The 18,588-nt window shown below is 38.7% G+C and overlaps 1 pseudogene; it reads right to left on the minus strand.

Annotated features, from left to right (window-relative positions):
• The window catches only part of LOC105819492, a 40,946-nt pseudogene extending 24,795 nt beyond the window's left edge, over window positions 1–16,151 (minus strand).
• Window positions 16,152–18,588: the final 2,437 nt, after the last annotated feature.

Below are 18,588 nucleotides of genomic sequence, written 5' to 3' on the forward strand. Positions count from 1 at the left end.
TGAATGAGTAATGTCTATAAAGCTCTTGGCTCTGTGCCTGGCAATATTTCTGTATTGATTTATAGTTTTCCAGCATTAAATAAACATTGTTCCATTTAGTTCTCAAACTGTTCTCTTTTCAGGACAGGAATCATTTATTATCATTTTATGGAAGAGTAAACTGAGGTTCAGAGAGTCATATAGTGATGAACCCCAAAGGTGGGACCAATCTCTGCCACTGAGCGAGGGACTATCTAGGGAGCACATGATATTTTAACTGTATCCTGAAGAATAAAGAGAAAATCAAAAGGCAAGAACTGTGTGGGAATGCTGAGTGTAGATGACATGTTGAGTGCATTGCTAATAACCCATATTGTAGGAGGAAGGCCATAGCTTATTGGGAAATGAAGCTAGGAAGGTCATAAAATTGCTTATGGACCTTAATTCTAGAGGAACCGGGAGCTACTGAAAATGTTTTAAACAGGTGACTGACGTGACTCAATTTATATTTTTGAACACTAGCTTTGGTGGTAGTGTGAAAGGGAACTAGAGGGGGACAGACCCTGGGCAGGGTGCCTGTGGGTGTAACACTGCTGTCCTCCAGGTGAAAACAGCCTGAGCTGAGGCTGTGGCAATAGAGGTGAAGAAGGTGGGGATGGGATTCAAAAGATATTTCTCAGCTTGAATCAGGGGGCAGTCATCTCTGGTAGACAAGGGCATGGGAGAAATTGGCAATAATTGAAAAGTTGCATAGGAGATTGTGTTGTTGATATGGATTTTAAAATGAAAGCAAGGAAGCAAGGAAGGAAGCAAGGAAAGAAGGAAGAAAGGAAGGAAGAAAGAAAAAAAGTTGCTATTGGAAAAACAGATATATTTGGTTTTGAAGATAAGGAATGTGACACGTGACTGCAGGATCAATAAACGGGTATGTTGTAAAGGTGGATCCTGAGTCCAGGAGAGACACTACGAGAAAGAATAAAGATTTGGAGGGGTATTGTTGTATTTATTTTTGTGATTTTCGATATATATTATAAATAAAATGCCTTTATAATAATTTTAATTAATCTTCAAAATGATGTATTGGAATGAAATTTGGCAAATAAGAGGGCTTAACCTCCATGTTCCTCTCACTTTTACTAAGTAATAATTATTGAAAGTGTTCTTGTCTCTGGGGTTAAGGTTAACATGAATTATCTCAGTTAAACCAAAAAACTTGGAGAAACCTAGAGGAATAGATATTATCATTTATATTTTCCAGTGAGAAAACTAAGGCTTAGAGAGATGAAATTAATAGTCCGATGTAGAGCAAGACTTCAAATCCTTGTATCTCTAAAGTCTGTACTCTTAAACCGTAACCATACAAGAAGGGTTCAAATCTGATTTGTCCACAAGGCATCCCATTCACAACAGCAACTTCTGTAGGGCTTTCATGGATAGCCTAACCTCTTCTTCAGTGTGAAGTTATTCAAAAATATCCAGCAGAGGACTGGGCCCACAGAAGACAACCAGTAGGTATTTATTTCTGTCCTTTTTTCACCCTTATCCATCCCTCTCTCTTAATTCTTCTTGCACCCCTTCCGGATATCATTTAAGACCCCTCAGTCTCTCTGCTTTCATTGTAGAGATCGATACACATTATTTCTCTCCTACTTGACTGGAGGCATTTTGAATGCAAGGATTATCTCTGCCTTTTCCACAACAGGCAGCATAGGGCTATACACTGTGCTAAATGCTGTACTTGCATTGCCTCATTTATAATTTAATGAGGTTATACTATAATTATCCCCATTGGTAGAAGGAAAGTCTGTAGCTCCATCAGTAATTTGCTCAAGGATTTGCAGAGTTAAGTTAGAGATGAGGATCTGAGCCTTTGTCTAGAACAAGAAGAATGGTAGGTGCTTATGCCTTGCACAAGTAAGCTTACATCCTTGCAGGAACAAATGAACAAAAGCACTGTTTCCATAGGCAGACTTCTGGAGCATGGGCATAACTCTATGGTATTGTAGCCTTTTTAAAATCAGTGCTCATGATAATGGGATTCTTCCTAATATGACTCCTTTCAGAGAAGGATTGAATAAAGGAATTCCATAATAACTCAAAAAATTTAAAGTCAGTTTTTTGGAGTATCTAAAAAGCACGCACTCACTCTTTAATCTCACCAATCCAAATAATGAACAGGGGAGACCACAACAGAATTACAGAGATTGTTCCAAAGCTTAGTAGCTAATTTGATTTTGTACGGAAGGGTTTTAAAGAATTTTTAATGAAAAGGCAATTAACGTTGAAACCTTCATTAACGAATAGTTGAGAGGGAAAACTGGACTTCTTGCTGAGTTTTTGACTTTTTAACTAATTGCAAAACTTTATGGTATTTTTACTGTATATTAGAAAATGGTAAGGCAAGATCTGCTTAATACAGCTAGACCTTATGGGCAAATAGAACACTTTTAAAGGCTTTTAATTTTTTTTTTAAGTAAAGAGGACAGAACCCCAAAGAACTAATTATAACCGAACAGCTCTCATTTGATAAAATGGATACAGAGTAATGAAATGTTCACCAAGAAACAGTAATTTTGACTTAGCTTAAAAGATTCTTGAAACTATTATTTGTTTCTCTGTATTAGCTTTTCCTTGACCAATTTTGCACACAGCAGAAAGCTGACATTTTATAAGAAAACTAAAGAGCAGTCCAGAGCATTGAACAAAAATATAACATTTCTTATGAATGTTGGTTTACCCAAATTCAAATCCTATAAACCTGTTAAACGCAGCTTATTTCTTATGTTAATACTAATGATAAAAGTGAACCATCCATTCTTTGGTTTTTTAATGTTAATTTTGGTACAAGAATTTCCCAAATTTTGTCCTAGAAACTGGTAACTATTATGTTCCCTATCCCTACTACATGTGCTGTCCTTAGGGCCTTAGAGTAAATGAAATGAAGATAGAAATCTTTTGGCTGGAAAAATATTAGAGAATTTTATTGGCCATATGGTATAACCTCATGCCATGAAATTAGGAAAAGTCTTATTTTCTTGCCTTTCAGAGTGGCTTACGTAAAGAATTTTATAAATTCCAAATTAGAATAACTTCCTAAGTTGTCTCCAGCCAATTTCTTTTGCCTTTACCAGAATTCCTAACCAGGCATCTGGCAAGGCAGGGTATAGGGGAGAGGAGGCTGAGGGATCCCAACAGAGAAGAGGTTTGTTATTCCATCTTTGCCCTTTGGCTAGTCCTTTCATATGTCAAATTGTCCACCTTGGAATTTGGTGATAAATCTCAAACATCCTAAATTTTAGATTGACTATATCAGATAAGGTGAAACAGTTTTTCTTTACCTTTCTCATCTCTGACCTTGTTTATTGGGGAAGACAAGGCTGGAGTCATGCTCCTTTAACAAAAATAGTCTAATTCTATTTGCTAGAAATAAAGAGAACAATGAAGAGACATACATAGGTGTCTCATCATCCAAAGCCATTGCATACTGAGAGGATTTGTACCCGTCAATGAAGAACCAAAGTTTTAAACATCCCTCCTCACCCTGAGTTCTCTGTTCATTCTAGAACTCATTAGATTGAATTATATTAAGACCCAATGTACATATCTTAGGCATTCAACATATGTGTCCTAGACTATATGGTGAATTTATTGAGCCATATTAAGTGCATCAGAGCAAAGATATTTCCAGAATAAGTTGGAAGAAGAACTGGACTCCCATCTTTGCCATTCACCAGATTTATTGCCTCAGCCATTTCTTAATTTTGTTTTTTGTTTGGGACTTTCACTGTTTTAAATCTCTTTAAAGTTCTAATGAGCTAAAACTATACTGTTTTATTTGATTATAATCAAAACAATTTTGGAGGCTCAGAAAAAGACAGGGAACAACTACATAATGGAAAATTTGTGTCTGGTTATTTCTCATGCACTTATTTTCTTGTATTTCAGAGTTTGTACCTCCGTTCATTGTCAGAAAAAGAGAGAACTATGGTAGCAAATGCATTCTTTCCTTTGATTGGTTGTTTTGCCCAAGCATAGATGCATAGATTCTTCTCAGTTCTCTCTGGGTTTCTCTCTCTCTCTCTCTCTATCTCTCTGTTTCAAAACAAGTAACTTCTTTAATGGGCTTCTCTTTGGGAAAGATGCAAAGAAATAAAGAATTTTGACTAATAAAAATTACTGAACTTACATTTTCATAGAATGTTTTAAATACATTATATTATTTTAAATATGTTTGAAGGGATGTTTCTGCAAACATCCCCTTTATATTTTGTTTTATTTTGGAATATCTACATGGTTTCCATTCGTGAACAAAATCAATAATCGGTGTGTTGTAGTTCTTTAATAACCCAGAAGACCGAAATATTACACATTGGACCTCGAGCAAGGTCCTAATGATACCAGTTTTAACTATTGATGCATATAAGTAGTTGAGTTTTAATCTTCACCAGAGATAACCAACCCTTTTGTTCACTGACACAGTTATTATTATTATGAGAAAAATCTGGTATATTCATTAAACTACGAAGAGCAAAAAGAAACTAAACTGATGTCCTACAGTGTCAGCTTAATCCAAAGATCTCGGTTGCATATAGGAAGGGCCTGTCGACTGAGGAAATTCAACAGGATTCACAGCCATTTTCTGTGAGTAAGGGATTACCCAAGTCCCTTCCCTACAATCAGATTTTTTTTTTTTTTTGAGACAGAGTCTCACTCTTTTGCCCAGGCTAGAGTGAGTGCCGTGGCATCAGCCTAGCTCACAGCAACCTCAAACTCCTGGGCTCAAGTGATCCTTCTGCCTCAGCCTCCCGGGTAGCTGGGACTACAGGCATGCGCCACCATGCCCGGCTAATTTTTTCTATATATTTTTAGTTGTCCAGATAATTTCTTTCTGTTTTTAGTAGAGACGGGGTCTCGCTCTTGCTCAGGCTGGTTTCGAACTCCTGAGCTCAAACGATCCGCCCACCTCGGCCTCCCAGAGTGCTAGGATTACAGGCGTGAGCCACGGCGCCCGGCCTCTACAATCAGTTTTGTCATCTACTGTGTGTTTAGTATTCACATTTATTGTTGTTTTTATTAAAATGTATATCCAGTCTGTACTCCAAACAACAAATGCAAATTTTGATACTTTAGCTCTGTTCCTTTCTTTACTTAGGTCACAGAAATCATAAAACATAGACCTTCTGAGTGAACCTTTATGTTCAGATATAATCAGTTTACAGTAGATGAGGTATGATAATTTTATGAGACTGTTTTGCACACTAGTACAATAAAATTATTGAATTAACCTGTCTGTACCATGTCCTTTGTTATTATTTTTATCCCCTTTTATTATGCCTCATCCAAATTACTAATGCAGGCAATGTGTTCCCTTATTTCTGCATTAGACTTATTAATTTGTTCACTTGGCCATATGTGTACATGCCTTGACATGAACTGGATATCAATTCCCTTGTCACTTTTTCTTTATTCTGCCATATTGTGACTTGACACCAACATACACACTGCAAAATGTATGTTAGGCTGGGACATTAAAATGATTGACAGTGAACTTGCAGGGCAAGGAGGAGGCTAATCCATATATGACACACAGAAGCTGTTTTCCTGGCAACAACTTCATCATTGTTCCTAAACATGAGAGATGAGCCTATGTACCTAAAAAATCATTCAGGCAAACAGCAAAGAATTTTGTTTGGCAGGGCATGAATACCATAGTCTTTCTCCTTTTCACTCATGGTGCCAAATGGAAATAGGTTCTCCCCACTGAGATTAATAGCTGTTTTAACTCAATAAAGGATGTGTAAATCTTTGGCTATTTACTATTGAGTCATATTCAGTCCTTTTATATATATGTAATAACATCTCAGAGTAATTGAAATATAAGTCAAGGCCTTGGGGGAGAAAATGTTCATGTATATGTGGAATGTAGGCTAGATACATAGTCACCTTTTGGGGGTAATAAATTGTTTTGAGAACAAGTTGAAATCTGATGATAGCCTGTATCAAATTTTTAGGTGCAATATCTCATAGTATTCAATATTTCACATTACATGGATGCAAAAGAAAATAGGAGACTAAGTTGGATCAAAAAATTGTATGAGGCCTAAGAAAAGACTGTTCCCAGATGGAATTCACTGAAGATTCTGTTTCTTTGCATTTTCATTATAATTAATTCTTTAATATTGCCAGTTGAATCTCACGAATTGAAAATGTTCCAATCCATACAATCTGGCATCATGCTGCTCTTCTGAAATTCCAGGGAGCTTTCCTAAGGGAAGATTGGAAAATTCACAGTATGAATGGAGCAATTAGAGTAGAGGTGTGGCATCGAGAGATGCGGGCCAAATAGATATAACATCATGACAACGGCCTCTTTCCAAATGCAACACAGTCAAATTAGCACATCATAATAAGGGTAGAGGAGAGACAGAGAGAGATCCTGCTCTTTGGAAAGCAGTGTGTATACATTTAAATTGCATCATCTCCAAACCATATTTTAAAAGAGGTGTATAGATAGGAGAGTTGGAAGCAGCACTAGAGGAGTTGACAAAAAATGCATGGTTTCAGGTAACGGTGTGTGGGAGTCAAGGACAGTGGGAAACACAGAAGAGACAGGTCATTGCCTAGGAGTCAAGTTATGGACCAGGGACCCAAAGGGTTTGGTGAGGATGGGGAATTACAAAAGAGGGGAATTCAATGGTAGCATCCTGCTACCTTGAAGAAAAGTTGTGAGAGTTGCAAAGGGGCTCATATATGAAGGCGGTGGCAGATCCAGGGTCCCTGTTTCATATATGTCTCTAGGATTGCCCTGAAGGCTTAAAGTATTCATTCGTTTAAGAAGTTAAACACATAGGAAGTATCAACCTCCTCGAACCTTATGTAAAATTCATGTAACCCTTTATTTTACCATATGACATTTTAATTGTAAAAGCAATACATATGCACAGAAAATTTATGAAACCAAAGGGGGTATTTCTCCTCTCCATACCCAAAGATAACCAGGGTTAACTGCCTTATCCTTGGTCCTACAAGACCAGGAATGAATTCAAAGATAGTGGGAATAAAACTCATAGACAACTATCAGTTTTATTCATGAGCTTTATGAGGCATAAATAAGGCTATAAAAATCAGCATATGCACGGGATACGTTTGGACAAGCTTGGTGTCCACATTGTGCTTCTCACAGGGATGTGGCCCAAGGAGGAATGCTGGTCCCCAGTCTCCCTTAGGCCCAAACAAAGGAACTCAATCTTGAAACATTATGACTCCCGCCTCCCTGGAACCAACTGTCAAAAGAGCCACCTTAGTTCCCAGAAAGATCATTTTTGGGTTTTGTTTTCTGTCCAGCTTTTTTCTTCTTTCTCTCTCTCTATCTGTCCATACTGACAAAATTGAGTGGATTCTGCATATACAGCAGGACTCTGCCCTTTTCTTTTGATAACATTTTTGAGTATTTTCTCATAGAGGTACGTAGTTGTTAAAACATGGCTTTATAATATTGCTTAATTTTACTGAGGGAATGGTGGATCTAGTCAGATTTTGATTTATTTGTGGAAAATGAAAAGGAGTTAATTCAGCAAATTCTCCGGATTAAAAACTCACTTGCTAGGTTGTGAGAGCTAAATTTACTGAACTTTCACTTGTATTACCAGGAAAATAGTCACTACTATCTGTTAGAGGAGATACCAGTTAAAATAAACCGTGCGAGTTTATCTCTACAAGAAGGAAAAATTATTCAGAGGTTGTACCCGCATAAGTCAGAATTCTTCATGAAAAAATTACACGTCTAAATCATTCTTTTATTTTGACTTTTTGCTTTTTTTTAATTAAACCTTTATTTGCTTTCTTTCATTCTTTCTTTTTTTTAACTTTACGTTCTCTCTTTTCTCGTGAACACTCAACAGCATCGGTATTGTGTACCGAGTAAGTCATGTTAATGGATTCCATAGATAATTTCCAAAGGTTGAAAAGGCCTTTGACTTTGGAGAAATTGAAGCAATTTTTAAAGAAGCCAAAGAGGTGTATATTATTATAGAACCCTCCACATACACATGAATAGTGGAGTGACATTTGAATTTGACAGAGAGAGTGAAAAGATCAAGTTGAAATGTGGCACTGGAGAAGGGAAGGCCTCCTTATCCGTGCCTTCTCTGTTTGCTGAGAGAAGATATTCTAAAACTTTGAATGAGAAGTAAAGGGCATTAGCATCAAGTGAGAGTACAGGAGTCAACTTGGATTTGCAAATAACAAAGTCATCTCTCGGCTAAACTCCGGGAAGACCTTGAAGCTGAGATCCAAGATCATACTCTCAAAAATAAGAAACTTTTGTTAAAGAAGAGTGTGTAGGTGACCAAAGTTGAATTTGCACAACAAAGGAAAGATCACAGGAAGGAGACTCCGAGGAAGTTAGGCTACCTGGGCTGGTTGTGGAAGTCTAATTCAAGAGGCTGGGCTAGTCTCTGAGTCTATAAAATGATTTCTGAGAGGGGAGCAACTTCCACTTCGGCTTTAAAAAAAAAAAAAAAAAAATCTGAGGGCACCTGCATTGACATTTTATCTCCTTTAAAAGGTTGGCTCCTCACTGCAGTTATGAGCATTTATTCTTTATAATTTATACTAAGGGCTACATTTTCCCCTAAGTTTTCTCCTTTTTTTTTTTTTTTTTGAGAGGGAGTCTCACTGTGTTGCCCAGGCTAGAGTGCCGTGGCGTCATCCTAGCTCACAGCAACCTCAAGCTCCTGGGTTCAAGCGATCCTCCTGCCTCAGCCTCCCGGGTAGCTGGGACTACAGACATGCGCCACCATGCCCGGCTAATTTTTTCTATATATTTTTAGTTGTCCGATTAATTTCTTTCTATTTTTAGTAGAGACGGGGTCTCGCTCTTGCTCAGGCTGGTCTCGAACTCCTGAGCTCAAACAATCCACCCGCCTCGGCCTCCCAGAGTGCTAGGATTACAGGCATGAGCCACCATGCCCAGCCCAGTTTTCTCCTTAAAATCTAAGGCAACCATGGTCCCCAAAAGCCCCATCATTTATTCTTAGCTAAACACCAAGATTCAAATTGTAGGTTCAAATATCACTAAACTTGACTCATTTGGAATAAAAAATAATTCAGTTAGGGAACTACTAATTGAAATTCACCTCCTCAAAAGCTATGGTCAGTAGTTAGTTGGTTATAAATAGTATTCCTGCCTCTGCATTGTTTGATTCTATTACAATAGGAACACGTCCATGTATTATTTGGGAATCTAAAAATAAATTTAAAAATAGAAAATAAATTATAGTGTAAGAAAAAATAACATAAGCAATGTTGAAAAAAAGAATTTTAATTGGGAAATGAATTTAAATAGGCTTTGCTAGTAATGTTTACCTTTAATACATAAAGTTGGTTATGGCAATAGAGAGTAGTGGTTTAGAGAACTTGAGTCCACAGTATCAGACCACCCAGGTTTAAAGCCTAGGTTTGCCAAGAAATGACTGCGAAATCTTGGGACAGTGCTTTAACTGTAAGATTGGAATAATAATACATGCACACTTAATTGGGATGATGTGAGAATTAAATGAGATCCTTATAATTAGCACACTGCCTAGCACACGGTAAGCTCTCTGAAAATGCTTATTACTGCCTGGGGCAGAAAAGGCCTAGGTTAGTTCAAACCCTTTGGGATGCAAATGCCAAGATGGTACTATACACACAAGAGATTTATTGAGGGGAACCGCCTTTGAAGGATAAAGAGATGAAAGCAGGAGTAGCAAGGGAAGCTTTCAGACCATAATGTAGGTCTGTCACCTGTGACAGAAGGAGAGGAAGGAAGACAGATTAAGTAGGAAGTCTCAGACTGTAGCACAGTTCCAAGAAAGTTTGGGCCAGTCTGTTCCAGAGTCCTCCAGCCAAAGTTATCTGCTGGAGGAATACCATGTCCCACAGGAAGAGGCCTGTATAATCGTTGGCTGGGAGCATTCCAGGAGAAGCAAGGATTCTGTGTGAATGTGGTATTAGGTCCAGAGAGACAGCAGCTAGGATATTGCACCCTGCAGTGGGAGATGGGAGTGGTGCATTTCCGTGACTGTCATGGGACCATTACTTGAGCTGGTGCTTTGGTGCAATAGCTATAAATCATTTGCGTAGATTCATTAAAGTAGCCCTTCACTCCAACCTTTGGGTAGCTTGGCTCAAGGTATCCTATCTCTGAACCTCAATTTCCTCACTTATGATGCAGGTGGGTAAAAAAAAAATAAGGATTGCACACTTATTTTAGTACTGATTTAAAGATTTAGTGAAAAGTATGCTTTGGGAATGTGAAATAGCACAAAACTGTTTCCTTCAGATATTTTATAATTCAAAGATTTCTTTCCACTCGCCTGGCCTTTCAATTAGCCTGACTTTATAAGACTTTACTGTATTGTAATTAATTTCACAACATGAGTCTGTGAAAACAAATGCTCAGGCTATCTTGTCTTTGAAATTACTAAGAATTTAAAGTTTGCCACCAGAACGTTTTCTTTGATTGACTATTGTAAGTATGCACGGTGGTGAATCAGTTTCCATTATTCCATATGCAGTTCGTGGTACCTGAAGAATTTAACCCACTGAATCCAAAAATTTATTTTGAAGATATCGTGGATTGGAACTCAGGAACACTGCTAAGTGCTGTGTCAGTTCTTTATGGCAGTATCTTTGAAAAATGAGCAGAACGTTGAAAACTCTCAATAAATATCTGTTAAATGATTCACTGAATCAGTTAACTTCTTGCCCTTTTCAGGCTTATCTTTGTGATTTTTCCTCATAATGGTTAAGAAGGCTAAACTTAAAAACATAGAGGGAAATGAGGAAAGCACAAATCCCTAATGCTTGTGGAAATTAGCAAGGAATGGACCTAGTGTTTGGATCATACCTCTTGGGATCACAAAGATGATAGATTCTTTACAGGGCATCATTTGCTTATTTTAGAGCAGGTTTTCTCAACATCAACATTATTACCAATTTGGGCCAGATAATTCTTTGTTGTGGGGGGCCTATCCCAGGGCTTGTAGGATGTTTGGCAGCATCCTTGGCCTCTACCCTCTTGATGCTAGTAGCAACCCCCATGCCACTCCCCAACTCATGTGTGAAAATGTGTCCAAAATTGCCAAATGTCCCCATGGGGATAAAATCACCCCTGATCGAGAGCCATTGTTTTAGAGATTAGGCAACTAAGGAAGCCTCAAGAAGTTAAATGAGTCACCCAAACCCTTGGCAAAATTAGCATCACAACTCTAATCCTAGTGTCCATCCAGTTCTCTTTTTACTAACGAACTCTGCTTCTTTGATTTAAAAATGTATTTTCTTTTATATGATTAAATGTGCCTCTGGTACAGTTGCTGTTATTTTATCATGACTATTCATATTTATTCACAGCATTGTTCTAGTTTGTACACTATTTGATATTATATACATTTTTTTGCATGGAAAGCAAAGCCTGATATTCCTTTTTATACTGGATTTAAAATGAAGTTCTAGTTCGAGGTGAAAGAGGCATGTTTTGAAGCCCAAAACTGACAGAGGAGAGAGAGAGTTCAACAATCTTTCTCTTAGAAACTGACTTAGAGATGTATTATGCTTTCTTTACCCAGCTTGTACTGAAATAGAAAAATATATCTGTACACAAAGATTTCTATAAAAAATGCCTGCCAAGTCCAGAAGACACCCCTCTAAAGTGGCAGAGAACAGAATGATCTCGTAGGGATAGTCAAGTGTAATTTCAGATAATTCTATATCAGGTTTCTGAGAACCCTTTTGGAAAGCTCTGTTATATATTAGTGCTGGATCTCAAAGAAATGGAAAATTAGTATTTTCTTTCTCAGCCTACAATTTATTGATCAAAGAAAACTTATTTTTGGCTTTGTAGTGTTGCAACAATCTGAAGCATATTAATAAAGAAAGAGAGTTGCTTCTTGGGGAGATAACCTTGATGACTGTAATTTTTCTCATGAGTATCAATACTGCTTATGTGCCAATATATCACAAGTGAGGAGCAGAGGGGGGAGCAGGTGGCGCCTAGCAAGGGCAACAGAGAGGTCTGTGCAGTTTGCTTTGTGTCCTCTCAGCCTTTCTTGGGGACTCCACATCCTTTTCTCTTTATTCTGAAGAAGGACTAGGAGATAGTATTATGACAAAAGTACGTCTTTTTGTAAAGGTAGACAGAGCTGACAAGCAGTTGGCTAGTTCTAATAATTGATTCTACCTAATACAATAATCAGGGGGGTTACCCATGATTTGATCCTTTGTATATGCAGGTGTCCATCCATTCCAAGAGCACCACGCCTCCACTCCAGCCCCTGCTGACTGTGTCACCCGAAGCAAGTTACTTGGTACCTTTCCGCCTCAGTCTTGTCTTCTATAAAATGAGGATATTAACAATACCTATTTCAAACAGAGATAAAAATTAGCCAACGGTTTTTAAAGTATGTAAAAAAGTGTTTGCCAAATAACTATGGAAGTGTTTTATAATAAAAATCACACATTTACAATTCATGCTAAATATATAATATGTAGTGAACACTCTGTAAGGCATCGCTATTTAATACAATAGGAAAGAAAAAGCTCAGACATGGGCAGATCCTCAAAGCAGGGAATAGGTCACATTTTTAAAATTTACTAGCGGTATATATTTATTAAACACCTGTGTCTTGGTCCATTGTATGCTGCTACAACAAAACTCCTGAGATTGGATAATTTATAAAGAGCAGAACTTTATTTGTCGTAGTTCTAGAGGCTGGGAAGTCCAAGATCAAGTGCCAGCGGGTTTGGTTGTCTTGTGAGGGCTGCACCTTCTGGAGGGGAGGAATCCTGCGTCCTCACATGGCAAAAGGCAGTAGGAAAAGCACAGAAAGATGTTCTTTTGTAAGGGTCTTAATCCTATTCATGAGCATAGGAGCCCTCATGACCTAATCACCTCTTAAAGTCTCCATCTCTTAATACCATCACATTAGCCATTAGGTTTCAACACATGAATTTTGGAGGGGACACATTTAAAGCATAGCAACCTGCTTTGTGGAGGCCACTGTGCTAGCCATGGAGGAAGCAGAGATAACAGTAAGCATTTCTGTTCCCTAAGAACTCTGGTGGAAGAGGGAAAGTGAAATATAATTAAAATATAATATAACAAGTGATGGGATAAGTACAGAGTCGGTGTAATATATTTGCATCAAGGGAATCCTATCCCAACCTGGGCACGGGCTTGGAGATAGAGATCTTCAGGGGAAGTAATGAATGATTCAAGCCTTGGAGGTGGAGCCACATCAGCCAAAGCAACTAGGATGGGACAGACGACACAGAACTCAGAGAAAGAGAAGTGGGCCTGGAGGGAAGGTAGACCGTGCAGGATCGTGAGGAGGAAGGTAAAGGCCATGGATGCCCAGGTGAGGAAGGACTCTGCAGACTGAGGTATTAGAGAAAGGAAGTCATTAAAGGATTTTCAGCAGGGGAGTGATATGGTTGGAAAGGTAGGAATTTTGTTTTACAAACTGCAGTCTTGTGTTGGGTGTCAGCAGAGTTGGGAGAAGGCCAAACTAGAAAGGCTAAAAGGCCAAGTGGGAAAAGCTCCACTGAGAGATGATGAGGCTTGAAACAATGAGGACACCGCGGGGAGAGCGGTGGGAGTGGGGATGAGTGTGGAAATTCTTACCAACTGGACTCCAACAAAGTCCCACTGGCTGTGATTCCTAAATGGGATTGGAATTGAGGACAAAGCAGGAAAGTGAAGTTTACTCTTCTTCAAAATGTTGGGAAGTCTTATGTGACTTTTATAGAAATTCAGAAGAGGAGGAAAATCAGTACATAGTTATCAGGAATCCGCCTTTCGGACACATCCATGCCCTCTTATGACCTTGTAAACTTAGCTTTCTCAGTGGTACCTCTTGATGCCCTCTCTCTAGGTCTGGTGCATGGACCTAATATTCGGGCACTTTGGATTTGACTTGACAGTGTTTTAAACATATTACTTTTGACATAGATCCAGAAATAGAAGGGACTTTAATGTATGATTTCCTTCGGCCCTTGTCTTAAGTCATAGATATTTGAGCAGACCCTAAAAGCATCGTTAGAGATCATCTAATAAAATGGAGGCAGAAGAGTGTTTACCTCCAGTGCCATCCACGAACTCTTGATAGTGGCTGCTCGGAGAGCTGTGTCGACAAAGCACATGAGGCCTGTCTGGCTCTGTGGGATGGAGTGACGAGATCAACCAAAGATGCCCGTTGTGTGTGCAGCAGGGCAGAGCAGAAGCATTTATGCCTCACAGATCCAATTCTAGGATAAAGAATCCAAACCCATAACGTTAATAGACTTGACTGAAGTCACAGATTCAGTTAGGAGCATGGCTGCAAAGAAAACCATACCACTTGGCTCTCAATGCCAAGATACTTCATTCATTTCTTCAAGAAATATTCGCCTAGAGGACGTATGTGTCCAGATCTCACATTTTGGTATGTTTTTGTTTTTAGTGCTAAATGTTTAGCTTTTAACAGTGTAGACAAGTCCCCTGCTTTCCTGAGACCATATTCCAGTGGGAGGTGGGCCCTAATGACTGAATAAGTTAGATAATAACAGAAAGCAGTTGAAGATTCTGAAAGCAATAAAAGCAGGGCGTGGCGATCTGAAACAAATAAAACCTGGCAGTGGGGTGGCCGGTCAGGAGAGTCACCTCAGAAAAGAGGACGTTTTAGCTGAACTCGAATGAGAAGAAAGAGCCAGCGAGGCCAAGATCTGACAGAGAAATGCACCAGACTGCGGGAATAGCAGGTGTAAAGACCCTAGAGCTAAAAGTAGCTGGAGTGTTTGAGGAACAGAAAGAAGGCCTGCAGGGCAAGGGCACCGTGAATGAGAGGCACCGCAGTGCCTGGGAAGATGGGAGAGTCGGGCACCGGCCAAATGATGTTTCCCCATCTCACAGGGAAGGGAGTCTTAGGGTCTTGCTCGGTGGCCCCAGGCAGTCGAAAAGTGAGGGGCTAGAACCTCAGTCCCCAGGTTCTTAGTGCAGTGCTTTTGAAAGTCTCTACGAGTACATAGCCCTTTCTTTCTTTTTATAGGAAACTCCTTGATTATAACTGCCAAGATCAAACAGCTGATAGGATCAAAAACTTTGCTCTATATAGATTAGAGTGGAAAATAGAAACCTGGAATAAGTGTGTTTCCTTCCAGTGACCTTAGTAAAACATTCATGGGGTGCTGACAAGTACTTTGAATTTATACAATGGGGAACACAGTTTAAATACTTTGATATATTGCAAGCAGCTTCTAGAGAATCTTGAAAAAAGATTGTGAAGCTCATTTAAATCTTGTACCAACCCTGTGAGAATTGGTAGGAAATAGCTATAGCTATTTTTTTTTTTCCAGATGGATAAAATGAGGCACGGAGATTAAATTACTTGATTTCAGATTTCTGCCCGTAGTCTTGCATCCAATCTAATGGATACATTGCACACACCTTAATTTACAAATAAATCCATGGGTGAAATACAAACTGTGATGAAGCAGCCTTAGAATCTTTGATTTTGGTGTCCTCAGGTCCCAAGTTGTGTGTTTACCTCACTAATTACAAGTAACAAATAAAATAAAGCAAACCTTCCAGGAGTCATATGTTTGAGCAGTACGCTGAGCTTGTTCAAATTTATTTTATTTGCCAATTTGTTCCTAAATATTTCCTGCTAGGGTTTCTAGTGGCCAAGTTGCAGGCTGCCCCCTTTGATATTTGCATATATCCCATTAACTCCGTTGTCCTTTTCCTTCCCTCCCTCTCTCCCTGACTCCCACCCTCCCCAGGCTGACTTACCCGTTCAGTGCATTCTGTTTCTTGTAGGCTGTGCTCTCAAGTGACAGCTTATGAGCCTAATAAATCCAGGTAAATGTGTAAATGGATGTTAACAGGCCACACTCCCCTTCCGCAAAGCATGTGTACATTTTAATGGTGACCTCTGATGGTTAATACCCAACTCAAAGGAATGACTAATGGCAGAATTAGGAAGCCAAGTAGATTTGGAGGTCAGCATTGTAGCTAATTGAAAGTAATACATCTGAGGGGAGTCAAGGACTTTCTGTGCCCCCCAAATCATTAAAATTTGCCTACCTCCAGAGTCAGCTGTCATCCTGAAAGGTGGGTCCACGTCACATAGGACTTCATGGACCTCAAAGGGCATTTCTGACATGTATCTATAAAGGTGTGAGCTATGTCTGGAATGTTTCTTGACAAGGCAAATTCACAAATTTATATTGATGTGCAAAGTAATACCTGGAGAAGAAATGAATGGCAGGAAATATACAATTATCGATTGCAGAATCATTTCTTCTGCTGCTTCATAGAAAATATTTGTCTTTTTGGTTTGAGTCTTTTGTCCACTACCGTATATTTTCTACGAACAGGTCAGATTCTGGTTGATTTTTCCTCTCTCTTGTTGACCATGATCTTAAAGGCCAATTTCAAGTTGTGATAAGCCAGTGATATGACTCAGTAAGGGAGGAATCAAAAATAAATGGACATAGACCCTCGCATCCTTTTGCAGTGTATCCTCTGTTGTATAGAATGGGGTTGGATATGCTTAGGAAGATCCAGTGTAAAGGGATGCCTCATATTCCACTTTAAAAATATATCTATTTCACTAAGCTCCAAAAATATTGCATTTCATAATCTTCCAGTGCAACTTCTTCTTCCTCAAAAGCAGATAAATGCATATTAAATTTTGCTTTCTATATAAAAGTATATGCAGGTATATGCAGAAAGGAAATGATTCTGCCAAAAGTACAGAAAAAGAAAAAAGAAAAATTAGACTTATATCGAGAACATGTTATACGACCTTGCAGAGCTTTTAATGTTGATAATGATTTTTATAATTTCATGAAAAAGGTAGATCTTTAAAGATCATATAACTCAAAATCTTGTTTGAGCCTTGAATTAGTAAAAGTATATTTTAAATTTTTAATCACCCAATATAAATAGGTATTTCTGGGCCTCCGTAAGTAACACTGACCAGTGGTATCTACATGGGGAATAGCTTCGTATGCTACTACTTTTATTGCAGTCAAATGCTGTGAGTTTTCTAAGAAGGTTCACTGAGTGATCTTGGGCTCTTTACTTTTTACAGGACTTCAGATTCCTTATCCATAAAACAAAGGGTTAGGTAAAAGTTATTTTTAAGGGTACCTCTCATCTTCATAATTCTAGGATTCTAAGAAATAAAAACAAAACCAAAAAAGTTTTCATAAAGACAGAGAGAGATTCTGCAATGTGCTATTCTGGGTCCATCTCCCTAATGTTAAGTTCTGACTTCCATAGAAATTTGCCTGTATTGTTTTATTTTATGTCCATCTTGGGATATAATTATTTATAAGTACTTGCCTTACTTTCTCTCCTAGATTTCAGGTCAAAATTGATATAAAATATGACTTTATATTAAACCTTGCCCATTATAGACATTCAATACACATTTCTATGGAATTGTTGCCTCCCATGTAATATTCTTGTGTGGGTTGTAGGAATCTTATAAAAATGGGCGTCATTTCTTTATTTTTAATTTCCAGTATACCATTCAGACCAGGATACCAAACTTACCAAAAGAAAGTTTTCCTTTGGTAAAACTTTCCTGACCATCTGTTATAAAGAAAGCACTGTGCTAGATGCTATGAGAGCTTTAAAGGTTCCCCCTGCTATCCCGGGGACCTTGTAATCTAGTAAGGTGGGGGTATGTGTACACCATGCATATGAGAGGGCCACCAAAGTCAGGGGCCTTGGCAATTAATTATGTTCAATAAAGGGTTGGTTTCTTCATTGGCTACAAATATAATTTCTAGTGTTATTATTATTTAAATTATTTGTAAAATTTAAGATAGGTAAATGTAAGAAGCAGCAGCGCCTTACAGTGATGAGGTAGTGCTTCAAATGTTGAGATTTCATTACAGGCATCAGAGTTTGGTTAAAACTGGCTGGTGGTGCTTTGAAACTATATGGTACTTCCCCACAGTGGAACTAGATATCTGTACAGCTTCTAGGACAGTGTAAAGTATGGTTCTGGAACAACAATGATAGCATCACCTAGGAAATTGTTAGAAATGCAAGTTCTTTGAGGTCAAATCAGAAACTCAGGTGTTGAAATCCAGCAAATTGTGTTTAAACAAACCCTCTGCATGATTCCGACGTGCGTTAAGGTGTGAGAACCACTGCCACTGTCCAGGATGCCGATAGAGACGGTACCCGGGGAGGAGTCTGTGGCAAGGAGATGCCCAAAGACCAAAAGCGATTGAAAAGAGAAAAATTTCGGAGCCTCTGTTCTCACGGGTCTTACAGCCTATTGAGGAAGCCAGCGATTATTCAGATAAGTTACACATTCAGGAACCGCATGCGTTCTATAAACACCAGTGTGGGGGCAGTCATGGCCTGTATTAGGAAGAACTGAGGGAGCCTAAGGCTCAGGCAAGACTCGCTGAGGAACGAGTTTGAGCAGAATTTGTACCTTTGATACTATGTAGGTCAGGAGGAGACGCTGAATCTGCTTGATTCTGATGGACCATTATGGAGCCTATTTAACAAAATGGTTTTGTACAGTTCTTTGCCCTTGTACATTTCTGGGAGTTAGCGGCCAT

Source organism: Propithecus coquereli, unplaced genomic scaffold (genome assembly GCF_000956105.1).
Source record: "Propithecus coquereli isolate 6110/MARCELLA unplaced genomic scaffold, Pcoq_1.0 Scaffold483, whole genome shotgun sequence".
Lineage (NCBI taxonomy): Eukaryota > Metazoa > Chordata > Mammalia > Primates > Indriidae > Propithecus > Propithecus coquereli.